At 48.3% G+C, this 12,820-nt stretch overlaps 1 protein-coding gene across 7 annotated transcripts in view; it reads left to right on the top strand.

Moving 5' to 3' along the window:
* Window positions 1-2,982: 2,982 nt before the first annotated feature.
* The window catches only part of EVI5L (ecotropic viral integration site 5 like), a 72,889-nt gene continuing 63,051 nt past the window's right edge, over window positions 2,983-12,820 (top strand). For 2 of the 7 annotated variants that reach the window (XM_069766813.1, XM_069766812.1), the window contains exons 1-2: window positions 3,003-3,091; window positions 5,520-5,581. The gene's annotated coding sequence lies outside the window, so the exon portion shown is untranslated. Of the gene's footprint in view, window positions 3,243-5,519; window positions 5,582-12,820 lie in introns of all 7 variants that reach the window. The other 5 variants (XM_069766811.1, XM_069766807.1, XM_069766809.1 and 2 more) reach the window with 4 other exon arrangements.

Genomic DNA, 12,820 nt, shown 5'->3' with positions numbered 1-12,820 from the left:
TACACATCCAGACTGTTGTTATAGGGGGCTCCAGACTACACATCCAGACTGCTGTTATAGGGGGCTCCAGACTACACCTCCAGACTGTTGTTATAGGGGCTCCAGACTACACCTCCAGACTGCTGTTATAGGGACTCCAGACTACACATCCAGACTGCTGTTATAGGGGGGTTCCAGACTACACCTCCAGACTGCTGCTATAGGGGGCTCCAGACTACACCTCCAGACTGCTGTTATAGGGGGCTCCAGACTACACATCCAGACTGCTGTTATAGGGAGCTCCAGACTACACCTCCAGACTGCTGTTATAGGGAGCTCCAGACTACACCTCCAGACTGCTGCTATAGGGGGCTCCAGACTACACCTCCAGACTGCTGTTATAGGGGGCTCCAGACTACACATCCAGACTGTTGTTATAGGGGCTCCAGACTACACCTCCAGACTGCTGTTATAGGGGCTCCAGACTACACATCCAGACTGCTGTTATAGGGGGGTTCCAGACTACACCTCCAGACTGCTGCTATAGGGGGCTCCAGACTACACCTCCAGACTGCTGTTATAGGGGGCTCCAGACTACACATCCAGACTGCTGTTATAGGGGCTCCAGACTACACCTCCAGACTGCTGTTATAGGGGGCTCCAGACTACACCTCCAGACTGCTGTTATAGGGGGGCTCCAGACTACACCTCCAGACTGTTGTTATAGGGGCTCCAGACTACACCTCCAGACTGCTGTTATAGGGGGTCCAGACTACACCTCCAGACTGCTGTTATAGGGGCTCCAGACTACACCTCCAGACTGCTGTTATAGGGGGCTCCAGACTACACATCCAGACTGTTGTTATAGGGGGCTCCAGACTACACATCCAGACTGCTGTTATAGGGGGCTCCAGACTACACCTCCAGACTGTTGTTATAGGGGCTCCAGACTACACCTCCAGACTGCTGTTATAGGGGCTCCAGACTACACATCCAGACTGCTGTTATAGGGGGGTTCCAGACTACACCTCCAGACTGCTGCTATAGGGGGCTCCAGACTACACCTCCAGACTGCTGTTATAGGGGGGCTCCAGACTACACCTCCAGACTGCTGTTATAGGGGGGCTTCTGACTACACATCCAGACTGCTGCTATAGGGGGCTCCAGACTACACCTCCAGACTGCTGTTATAGGGGGGCTCCAGACTACACCTCCAGACTGCTGTTATAGGGGGGCTTCTGACTACACATCCAGACTGCTGTTATAGGGGGGCTCCAGACTACACCTCCAGACTGCTGTTATAGGGGGGCTTCTGACTACACATCCAGACTGCTGCTATAGGGGGCTCCAGACTACACCTCCAGACTGCTGTTATAGGGGGCTCCAGACTACACATCCAGACTGCTGTTATAGGGGGCTCCAGACTACACCTCCAGACTGCTGTTATAGGGAGCTCCAGACTACACATCCAGACTGCTGTTATAGGGGGCTCCAGACTACACATCCAGACTGCTGTTATAGGGGGCTCCAGAATACACCTCCAGACTGCTGTTATAGGGGGGTTCCAGACTACACCTCCAGACTGCTGTTATAGGGGGCTCCAGACTACACCTCCAGACTGCTGTTATAGGGGGCTCCAGACTACACATCCAGACTGCTGTTATAGGGGCTCCAGACTACACCTCCAGACTGCTGTTATAGGGGGCTCCAGACTACACATCCAGACTGCTGTTATAGGGGCTCCAGACTACACCTCCAGACTGCTGTTATAGAGGGCTCCAGACTACACATCCAGACTGCTGTTATAGGGGGCTCCAGACTACACATCCAGACTGCTGTTATAGGGGCTCCAGACTACACCTCCAGACTGCTGTTATAGAGGGCTCCAGACTACACATCCAGACTGCTGTTATAGGGGCTCCAGACTACACCTCCAGACTGCTGTTATAGGGGGGCTCCAGACTACACCTCCAAACTGCTGTTATAGGGGGCTCCAGACTACACCTCCAGACTGCTGTTATAGAGGGCTCCAGACTACACCTCCAGACTGCTGTTATAGGGAGCTCCAGACTACACATCCAGACTGCTGTTATAGGGGGCTCCAGACTACACATCCAGACTGCTGTTATAGGGGGCTCCAGAATACACCTCCAGACTGCTGTTATAGGGGGCTCCAGACTACACCTCCAGACTGCTGTTATAGGGGGCTCCAGACTACACATCCAGACTGCTGTTATAGGGAGCTCCAGACTACACATCCAGACTGCTGTTATAGGGGGCTCCAGACTACACATCCAGACTGCTGTTATAGGGGGCTCCAGAATACACCTCCAGACTGCTGTTATAGGGGGGTTCCAGACTACACCTCCAGACTGCTGTTATAGGGGGCTCCAGACTACACCTCCAGACTGCTGTTATAGGGGGCTCCAGACTACACATCCAGACTGCTGTTATAGGGGCTCCAGACTACACCTCCAGACTGCTGTTATAGGGGGCTCCAGACTACACATCCAGACTGCTGTTATAGGGGCTCCAGACTACACCTCCAGACTGCTGTTATAGAGGGCTCCCGACTGCTGTTATACAGGAGGTGTGTGTCTGGTGTGTACTCGGTGTGTACTCGGCTGCTGCACACAGAACATGCACTTGTCTGACTCTATTATTATAGCTAAAAGGCAATATTTCCATCTCGCTTCTCTATTGGTCCACTTATCTGCCAAGAAGAAGAAAAATATCTATTATCCTATTGGCTAAACACTTCCTACCAAGCCCCGCCTTCTTCAGGAAGGTAAGCCGCTAGTAACACACTTAGCAAGTCCCACCCAGCTGTCATTTTCTCGCCTCCGGATTGGTTCTTCTCTCGCTGTCTTCTTCTCGGATTGGCTAGGCTTCCTTTCCTTAGACACTGTAGCTCTCTCCGCCTAACTGTCACCGGCTCAGACTCTGACTGGCTGCGCCGTAAGTCAATCGTGCGAAGGTCGCATCCCCATTGCCTGGGTCTGTGTTGGCGTAAAAAGAAGGCGGGACTATGCCGTGGGTCTGATTTCTCCGCCGTTCGGTGCTGGAGAGCCCCGGGGAGGGAGGAGCTGCGTGACAGCGCCGGGGGCCTGAGGTGAGAGCTCGCTGTACGGTACATGTCGCACTAGTCTGGACTGTAATGGAGGCATTTTCCTTCTGGGGCGATACTGGACGTCACGGTGACCCCGGAGAAGGCGTGTCCCGGGCGCTGGTGACATCATCATAGGGTCAGGTGCTGCAGGCAGGTGTGTGCGGAATAGACGCAGTGTTGTTACGTCATTCAGTAATGAGGTCATGATTGTTCTTTAGATATCTCCTTCTGACGTCACAGCCTCATCCACCTGTCCATCATCTGCCCACCTGTCCTGAGCCCACCCTCCCTGCACCCAGACGGGTCCTCTGTGGCCAGTACTACCCCCATCACCACCGTGTGCAGTACTACTCTCCCCATCCTCTCCCCCATGGCCAGTACTACTCTCCCCATCCTCTCCTCCCTAGTCCTGTACATGTGTGCAGCACTACTCTCCCAATCTCCCAAATCTAGTACTACTCTGCTCATCGTCTTCTCTCCAGTACTACTCTCCCCATCCTCTCCCCCTATGTCTAATACTTCTCATCCTCTCCCCCATGTCTAGTACTACTCCCCCATCCTCTCCCCTCTAGTACTACTCCCCCATCCTCTCCCCTCTAGTACTACTCTCCCCATCCTCCCCTCTAGTACCACTCTCCCCATCCTCTTCCCCATGTCTAGTACTACTCTCCCCATCCTCTCCCCTCTAGTACTACTCTCCCCATCCTCCCCTCTAGTACCACTCTCCCCATCCTCTTCCCCATGTCTAGTACTACTCTCCCCATCCTCTCCCCTCTAGTACTACTCTCCCCATCCTCTCCCCTATAGCACTACTCTCCCCATCCTCTCCTCTCTAGTACTACTCTCCCCATCCTCTCCTCTCTAGTACTACTCTCCACATCCTGTCCCCCATGTCTAATACTTCTCTCCTTATCCTATTCCCCATGTCTGGTACTACTCTCCCGATCCTCTCCCCTCTAGTACTACTCTCCCCATCCTCTCCCCCCATGTCTAGCACTACTCTCCCCATCCTCTCCTCTCTAGTACTACTCTCCCGATCCTCTCCCCCCATGTCTAGTACTACTCTCCCCATCCTCTCCCCCCATGTCTAGCACTACTCTCCCCATCCTCTCCCCCATGTCTAGTACTACTCTCCTCATCCTCTTCCCCATGTCTAGCACTACTCTCCCCATCCTCTTCCCCATGTCTAGCACTACTCTCCCCATCCTCTCCCCCCATGTCTAGTACTACTCTCCCCATCCTCTCCCCCATGTCTAATACTTCTCTCCTTATCCTATTCCCCATGTCTAGCACTACTCTCCCGATCCTCTCCCCTCTAGTACTACTCTCCTCATCCTCTTCCCCATGTCTAGCACTACTCTCCCCATCCTCTCCCCCCATGTCTAGCACTACTCTCCCCATCCTCTTCCCCATGTCTAGCACTACTCTCCCCATCCTCTTCCCCATGTCTAGCACTACTCTCCCCATCCTCTCCCCCCATGTCTAGTACTACTCTCCCCATCCTCTCCCCCATGTCTAATACTTCTCTCCTTATCCTATTCCCCATGTCTGGTACTACTCTCCCGATCCTCTCCCCTCTAGTACTACTCTCCTCATCCTCTTCCCCATGTCTAGCACTACTCTCCCCATCCTCTCCCCCCATGTCTAGTACTACTCTCCCCATCCTCTCTTGAAATCTCCATTTCTGATCTCGGTCACCGACGTGATGAACTCATTGACTTCTTAGGAAAATGTGATGAATGTGTTAGTTTCTGCGATGTAATGAGTCACGTCTGACTGATCGCGGTGGGAGCGGACACTCCGGTCCTGGGACAAAACTTTAGGCTAAATCCTCTATAGGAACATCAGATAGATTAACCCCTTGTGTGCGAGTCCGATCATGTAACAAGTGGCTAAGGAACAAGCCCCAATGCATCGCCATCTCAGCTGAGCCCAGAAGTCTGATTGCTGCTCAGGTCTTTATCCAACCAGATTTTATTCAAATTTGGTTTAAAAACTCCCAAAAGTACATTAGACCCAGAAAATACAGCAGTGAATGTTTCGCACCGGCCTTGTCTGTGTCTTGCACCCCAGATGATGCTGTTGCGGAACTCCCGTTAGGTCTGTCCTTGGTGGTGAAACCTGATTCTTCAGGGCAGTAATCCTTATATATTATTTCTAAACACTCTTTTTCAGTGATTACTTTGTATCTCCATTCATACTGCACCCACACACACAAATTATACACCAATTGAAAGACAAACTTGCCCCCTTAAGCAAGAAAATAGCCAAACAAATCACACATCCACGATGTGATCACAAAAAGCAGTTTAAACATTAATATTCATAAACCTGCAGTAAGGAAAAATGACCTGCAGGTGGCAGCACACTACCACAAAGCTGCTTACAGACATCACAAACAAATGCTAACATTTGCCTTGGGGCTTTTCAGCTTGCCGAACTCCTTGCCCAGACGATTTCAGGCACATTGGAGGATTGCACACTTCACTGCAGGTGAGTCACGTATGCAAACACATGCACTGCTTTTTTAGGGATTAATCCACCCCACACACACAAATGGTGAGTCACATATGCAAACACATTTGTAAACATGCACTGCTTTTTCGGTGATTACTTCGCCCCACACACACACAAATGGTGAGTCACATATGCAAGCACATTTGTAAACATGCACTGCTTTTTCGGTGATTACTTCGCCCCACACACACAAATGGTGAGTCACATATGCAAACACATTTGTAAACCTGCACTGCTTTTTCGGTGATTACTTCGCCCCACACACACAAATGGTGAGTCACATATGCAAACACATTTGTAAACATGCACTGCTTTTTCGGTGAGTGATTACTTCGCCCCACACACACAAATGGTCAGTCACATATGTAAACACATTTGTAAACATGCACTGCTTTTTTGGTGATTACTTCGCCCCCCACACACAAATGGTGAGTCACATATGCAACCACATTTGTAAACATGCACTGCTTTTTCTGTGATTACTTCGCCCCACACACACAAATGGTGAGTCACATATGCAAACACATTTGTAAACCTGCACTGCTTTTTCGGTGATTACTTCGCCCCACACACACAAATGGTGAGTCACATATGCAAACACATTTGTAAACATGCACTGCTTTTTCCGTGATTACTTCGCCCCACACACACAAATGGTGAGTCACATATGCAAACACATTTGTAAACATGCACTGCTTTTTCCGTGATTACTTCGCCCCACACACACAAATAATACACCATTTGAAAGTTAAACTTGCCCCCTTCAGCAAGAAAAGACACAAACAAAAACCACACATTCACAATTTGATCAATAAATACAGTTTAAACATTCATTTTCAGAAACCTGCAGAAAAAACAATAACCTGCAGGTGGCACCACAACCTCAATACATTTTTTTTAGCCTCTACTTATCAAACCAATTTATTGTATTACCAATCTACACATATAAATACCTCTCTGTGTTCATCATCTCATTAAATACATTAACATTTAACCAGCTTGATTTTCCTGAAATTGCCTGCACCCCCGATAACCAATGTGTGAAAATTTCGCACGGTCCAACTAGTGTCTTTTATTTATGTTTGGCTTAAAACATTGTATACTTTGTTTTAAAAAATATTGGTTGTGTCACCATTGATTGAGACCCATAACCTTGTATTATTTCGGTCACGGAGCAGGGTGAGGGCTGTAGATTGGCTTGATACCATTTTGGGGTATATACAACGTGGTGGTTGTTTTTTTTTATTGCTGTCTTTGGGGCTGAAGATGCGGCGACTCAAAAACGTCAATGTTGGCGCTTTTATTTTTGCTACTTGTATTTTGGGATCTGATTGCCGATGGATCCGCATTGGAGGCTTGGTGCTGCTTTGTTGTTTGTTTATTTTTCACTTTTGCCATTTAGGGTATGTTCACACGTTCAGGATTTCCATCCTTTTTTTTTCCTGACTGTTTTTTAAAAAACTGCAGCTCTTGGCAGAAAACGCAGGTCCTTTTTTTGGTCCTTTTTTGGTCCGTTTTTTATGCGTTTTTTGATGCGTTTTTTGATGCGTTTTTTGATGCGTTTTTTTGATGCAGTTTTCTAGCCAGAGTCTGTGTGTTTTCTAGGAATTTTTTAGGGTTAAAATGGCTGAAAATACCCTACCCCTAACCCTACCCCTAACCCTACCCCTAACCCTACCCCTAACCCTACCCCTAACCCTACCCCTAACCCTACCCCTACCCCTAACCCTAACCCTACCCCTAACCCTAACCCTACCCCTACCCCTATTCTAACCTTAGTGAAAAAAAAAAAAAAAAAATTCTTTATTTTTTTTATTGTCCCTACCTATGGGGGTGACAAAGGGGGGGGGGGTGTCATTTACTATTTTTTTATTTTGATCACTGAGATAGGTTATATCTCAGTGATCAAAATGCACTTTGGAACGAATCTGCCGGCCGGCAGATTCGGCGGGCGCACTGCGCATGCGCCCGCCATTTTGCAAGATGGCGGCGCCCAGGGAGAAGACGGCCGGACGGACACCGGGACGCCGGGTGAGTATAAGGGGGGGAGATTAGGGCACGGGGGGGGCATCAGAGCACTGGGGGGGGGCATCGGAGCACTGGGGGGGGGCATCGGAGCACGGGGGGGGCGGGATCGGAACACGGGGGGGGGCAGCCACACTCCGCCCACGCACTTCCGCCCGCTCCCCGCACTTCCTGCTGCAGCGGTTCTGCACATCAAACCGCAGTAAAACCCGCAGATATATTTTTGATCTGCGGGTTTTACTGCGATTTTTGACCTCACAATGGAGGTCTATGGGTGCAGAACCGCTGCGGCTCCGGAAAAAGAATTGACATGCTCCTTCTTTTTTCCGGGAGCTATTCAGCGCGTCTTTTTTTTTACAATTTCCGGACCATGTGCACAGTGTGTCCTGTTTTCCATAGGGTACAGTGTACTGTACCCTGCATGGAAAACAGCTGCGGAACCGCAGCGGCAAAACCGCCGCGGTTCCGCGGTAAAAAACGCACTGTGTGAACATGGCCTTAGACTTTTTTGTTTGCTTACAGTAAAAAAAATGTTATAATTTAATAGATCGGACTTTGACGGATTCGGCAACACCAAATACAGGTGCTTCTCAAAAAATTAGAATATCATACAAAAATAAATGTACAACCCCTGGCAAAGATTATGGAATCACCGGCCCTGGAGGATGTGCATTCAGTTGTTTAATTTTGTAGAAAAAAAGCAGATCACAGACGTGGCACAAAACTAAAGTCATAAAGCACTAAAAGAAATCAAGAACAAAAAATGTGGTAGTCAGTAATGGTTACTTTTTTTAACCAAGTATAGGGGAAAAATTATGGAATCGCTCAATTCTGAGGAAAAAATTATGGAATCATGAAAAACAACCAAACAAAAAAACACTCCGACACATCACTAGTATTTTGTTGCACCACCTGTGGCTTTTATAACAGCTTGCAGTCTCTGAGGCCTGGACTTACTGAGGGTCACACAGGACTCTTCATCAATCTGGCTCCAACATTTTGTTGTATTTCAGTTCTTCAATACAAAAAGTGAAACTTGTATTATATATATAGTCATTACAAACGGTGATCTATTTCATGTGTTTATTTTTGTTAATGTTGATGATTATGGCTTACAGCCAATGAAAACCCAAAAGTCATCTCAGTAAATTAGAATAATTAAGAAAAAACACCTACAAAGGCTTCCTAAGTGTTTATTAAGGTCCCTTAAGGTACCGTCACACTGAACGATATCGTTAATGATATCGTTGCTTTTTGTGACGTAGCAACGATATCGTTAACTAAATCGTTCTGTGTGACATCGACCAACGATCAGGCCCCTGCTGGGAGATCGTTGGTCGCTGGGGAAAGTCCAGAACTTTATTTTGTTGCTGGATCACCCGCTGACATCGCTGAATTGGCGTGTGTGACGCCGATTCAGCGATGTCTTCACTGGTAACCAGGGTAAACATCGGGTTACTAAGCGCAGAGCCGCGCTTAGTAACCCGATGTTTACCCTGGTTACCATTGTAAATGTAAAAAAAACAAACACTACATACTTACATTCCGGTGTTTGGTCACGTCCCTCGCCTTCAGCTTCCCGCACTGACTGTCAGCGCCGGCCGGCCGTAAAGCAGAGCACAGTGATGACGCCACCGCTGTACTTTATGGCCGGCGCTCAGTCAGTGCTGGAAGCTGAAGGCGAGGGACGTGACAGACACCGGGAATGTAAGTATGTAGTGTTTTTTTTTTTTTTTACATTTACAACGGTAACCAGGGTAAACATTAGGTTACTAAGCACGGCCCTGCGCTTAGTAACCCGATGGTTACCCGGGGACTTTAGGATCGTTGGTCGCTGGAGAGCTGTCTGTGTGACAGCTCTCCAGCGACCAAACAGCGACCGACATCGTTGTCGGTATCGCTGCAGTGTCGCTTAGGCTATGTTCACATTTGCATTGTGCGGCGCTGCGTCGGCGACACAACGCAAATATGAACGCATGCACAAACGCTGCGTTTTGCGACGCATACGTCGCTTTTTGCATGGTTTTGGGCGCAGGAATAACTGCATCATGCAGCGTTCCCTGCGCCCTGATGCATGCGCTGCAGCGATGCATGCGTCGCAAAACGCAAATGCAACGCATGTCCATGCGCCCCCATGTTAAATATAGGGGCGCATGGCGCGTGCGTCGCCGCGGCTGCGCCGCAAATGTGAACGTAGCCTTAGGGTGACGGTACCTTATGTCTGTTTCCACAATCATGGGGAAGACTGCTGACTTGTCAGATGTCCAGAAGGCCGTCACTGACACACTCCACAAGGAGGGTAAGCCACAAAAGGTCATTGCTAAAGAAGCTGGCTGTTCACAGAGTGCTGGATCCAAGCATATTAATGGAGAGTTGAGTGGAAGGAAAAAGTGTGGTAGAAAAAGGTGCACAAGCAACCGGGATAACCGCAGAAAAGGCCATTCAAAAATCTGAGGGAGATTCACAAGGAGTGGACGGCTGCTGGAGTCATTGCTTCACCACACACAGATGTATCCAGGACATGGGCTACAAGCGTCACATTCCTTGTGTCAGGCCACTTAGGACCAATAGACAACGCCAGAAGCGTCTTACCTGGGCCAAGGAGAAAAAGAACTGGACTGTTGTCAGCGGTCCAAGGTGATGTTTTCAGATGAAAGTAAATTTTGCATTTCATTTGGAAATCAAGGTCCCAGAGTCTGGAGGAAGAGTGGAGAGGCCACAATCCAAGCTGCTTGAAGTCTAGTGTGAAGTTTCCACAATCAGTGATGGTTTGGGGAGCCATGTCATCTGCTGGTGTAGGTCCACTGTGTTTTATCAAGACCAAAGTCAGCACAGCCGTCTACCAGGAAATTTTAGAGCCCCACATGCTTCCCTTTGCCCGACAAGCTTTTTGGAGATGGAAATGTCATTCTCCAGCAGGACTTCTCACCTGTCCACACTGCCAAAAGTACCAATACCTGGTTTACAAACAACAGTATCACTGTGCTTGATGGGCAGCAAACTCGACTGACCTTAACCCCATAGAGAATCTATGGGGTATTGTCAAGAGGAAGATCAGAGACACCAGAGCCAACAATGCAGATGAGCAGAAGGCCGCTATCAAAGCAACCTGGGCTTCCATAACCCCTCAGCAGTGCCACAGGCTGATCGCCTCCATGCCACGCCGCATTGATGCAGTAATTTATGCCAAAGGAGCCCCGACCAAGTATTGAGTGCATTTATTGATCATACATTTCAGTAGGACAACATTTCAGATTTTAAAATCATTTTTAAAGCTGGTGTTATAAAGTATTCTAATTTACTGAGATAATGACTTTTGGGTTTTCATTGGCTGTAAGCCATAATCATCAACATTAACAGAAATAAACACTTGGAATAGATCACTCTGTTTGTAATGACTCTATATAATATAGGAGTTTCAGTTTTCGTATTGAAGAACTGAAATTAACTTTTAGATGATATTCTAATTTTGTAAGCAGCACTTTTTATTTTTATTTTATGTTTTTTTTTTTTACTTTTAATGTCGGAAAAGTGCAGCGACTAGAATGATTTTTTTTTTTTGGGGGGGGGGGGTATTATGTTTTTTCTGCCTAACCACTCTTTTATACTCTGTTTAGGGGACTCATTTGATTGTTTGTGCAATACTTAAGTATTGTACTGTATGGTTGAGATTTTTCACCCAAAACGTGTAAGCATTGTGGGTTTTCTTCTTTAATATGTGCACATTCTCCCAATTTTTTCTCCTTTATGAATAAAGGCTAAGTTTTAGCTATTTCCTTTGGTGCTGGAGAACATCCCCTTTTGGAAAAGTGAGAACTATATACTGTATACTGCAGTGCTTGAGTATTGCAGCATATAATACTAATCCATCATGAAGTTCAACCTAAATCCCGCAGTCAGTGAGTGGTTAAACAGCGGCGAATGGAGCTGGAGGAAGAAGTCTGCTGTATAACACAGAGCTTGCCCTGGCACCCGCCCACTCTTTGCCCCAGCAGTCGCCCGCTCTTTGCCCCGGCACCCACCCGCTCTTTGCCCCTTCACACCCCCCCACCCCGCTTTTTGCCCCGGCACCCGCCCGCTCTTAGCCCCGGCACCTGCCCGCTCTTAGCCCCGGCACCTGCCCGCTCTTAGCCCCGGCACCCGCCCGCTCTTAGCCCCGGCACCCGCCCGCTCTTAGCCCCGGCACCCGCCCGCTCTTAGCCCCGGCACCCGCCCGCTCTTAGCCGCGGCACCCGCCCGCTCTTAGCCCCGGCACCCGCCCGCTCTTAGCCCCGGCACCCGCCCGCTCTTTGCCCCAGCACCCGCCCGCAGCGGTCAGAACCCCAGGAATCAGTAGAAACTTAGTGCACACGCTTTAACTTTGACCAAACTCACTGATTTTGAAAGAGCTGGGCCACTATTTGTGTTTGAGGGGCGACCTTCCAAATCTTCCCCAGTAGATGATATTGGGAGAATGAAAGATTAGACATGTTGAGTTTTAGCATCCAATATTTTTGTTTTCCCTGGGGTCTCTGGTAGTAATTTACTCCTCTCCCCCTGTTCAGAGCGCATTCATGCTCTGACAAATTGATTATGCATGTGGCCCTGAGAGATTGTTCAGCTAGCCGATGACTATCAGCCAACTGTTTAAAGTGAATCTGTCAGCAGAGTTTTGCTATGCAATCTGAGAGCAGCATGGTGTAGGGTCTGAGACACTGATTCCAGCAATGTTTGACTTTCTGGGATGTATATTGCTGTTTCAATAAAATCAGTGTTTTATCAGCAGGAGATTATCACTACAGGACTAGGTGTCTGGTGCCTTCTAGTCAGCTGCTCTGTATGATCCTGCCTCCACTACTGATTGGCAGCTTTTTGGGTGCATTGATCGAAAGCTGCCAATCAGTAGTGTGGGCGGGGTCATACACAGCTGAGCATTCTTGAGCTCTGCTATATCTGCAGCAGAGGAAAAAGGGATTCTATGAAAATTGCACCAAGCAGCCCAATAAGTGACACATTGCTGGAATCAGGGTCTCAGCTCCTACAGTATGGTGCTCTCAGATTAAATAGCAAAAAAAAAACCAGTGACAGATTTCTTTTAGCTTTATCTTCAGCTTTATAGAGAAGTCACAAAAAGTGGGAGTAGAGCGATGAATCCATGAAGTGACCAGATAATGATCAGTAAACTACCGGGTGACGAAAATTGGGGTCTAA

This window comes from Ranitomeya imitator, chromosome 4 (assembly GCF_032444005.1).
Source record: "Ranitomeya imitator isolate aRanImi1 chromosome 4, aRanImi1.pri, whole genome shotgun sequence".
Taxonomy (NCBI): domain Eukaryota; kingdom Metazoa; phylum Chordata; class Amphibia; order Anura; family Dendrobatidae; genus Ranitomeya; species Ranitomeya imitator.
Note: the sequence above shows the minus strand (reverse complement) of the source record. Positions and strands in the feature narration are given on the sequence as shown.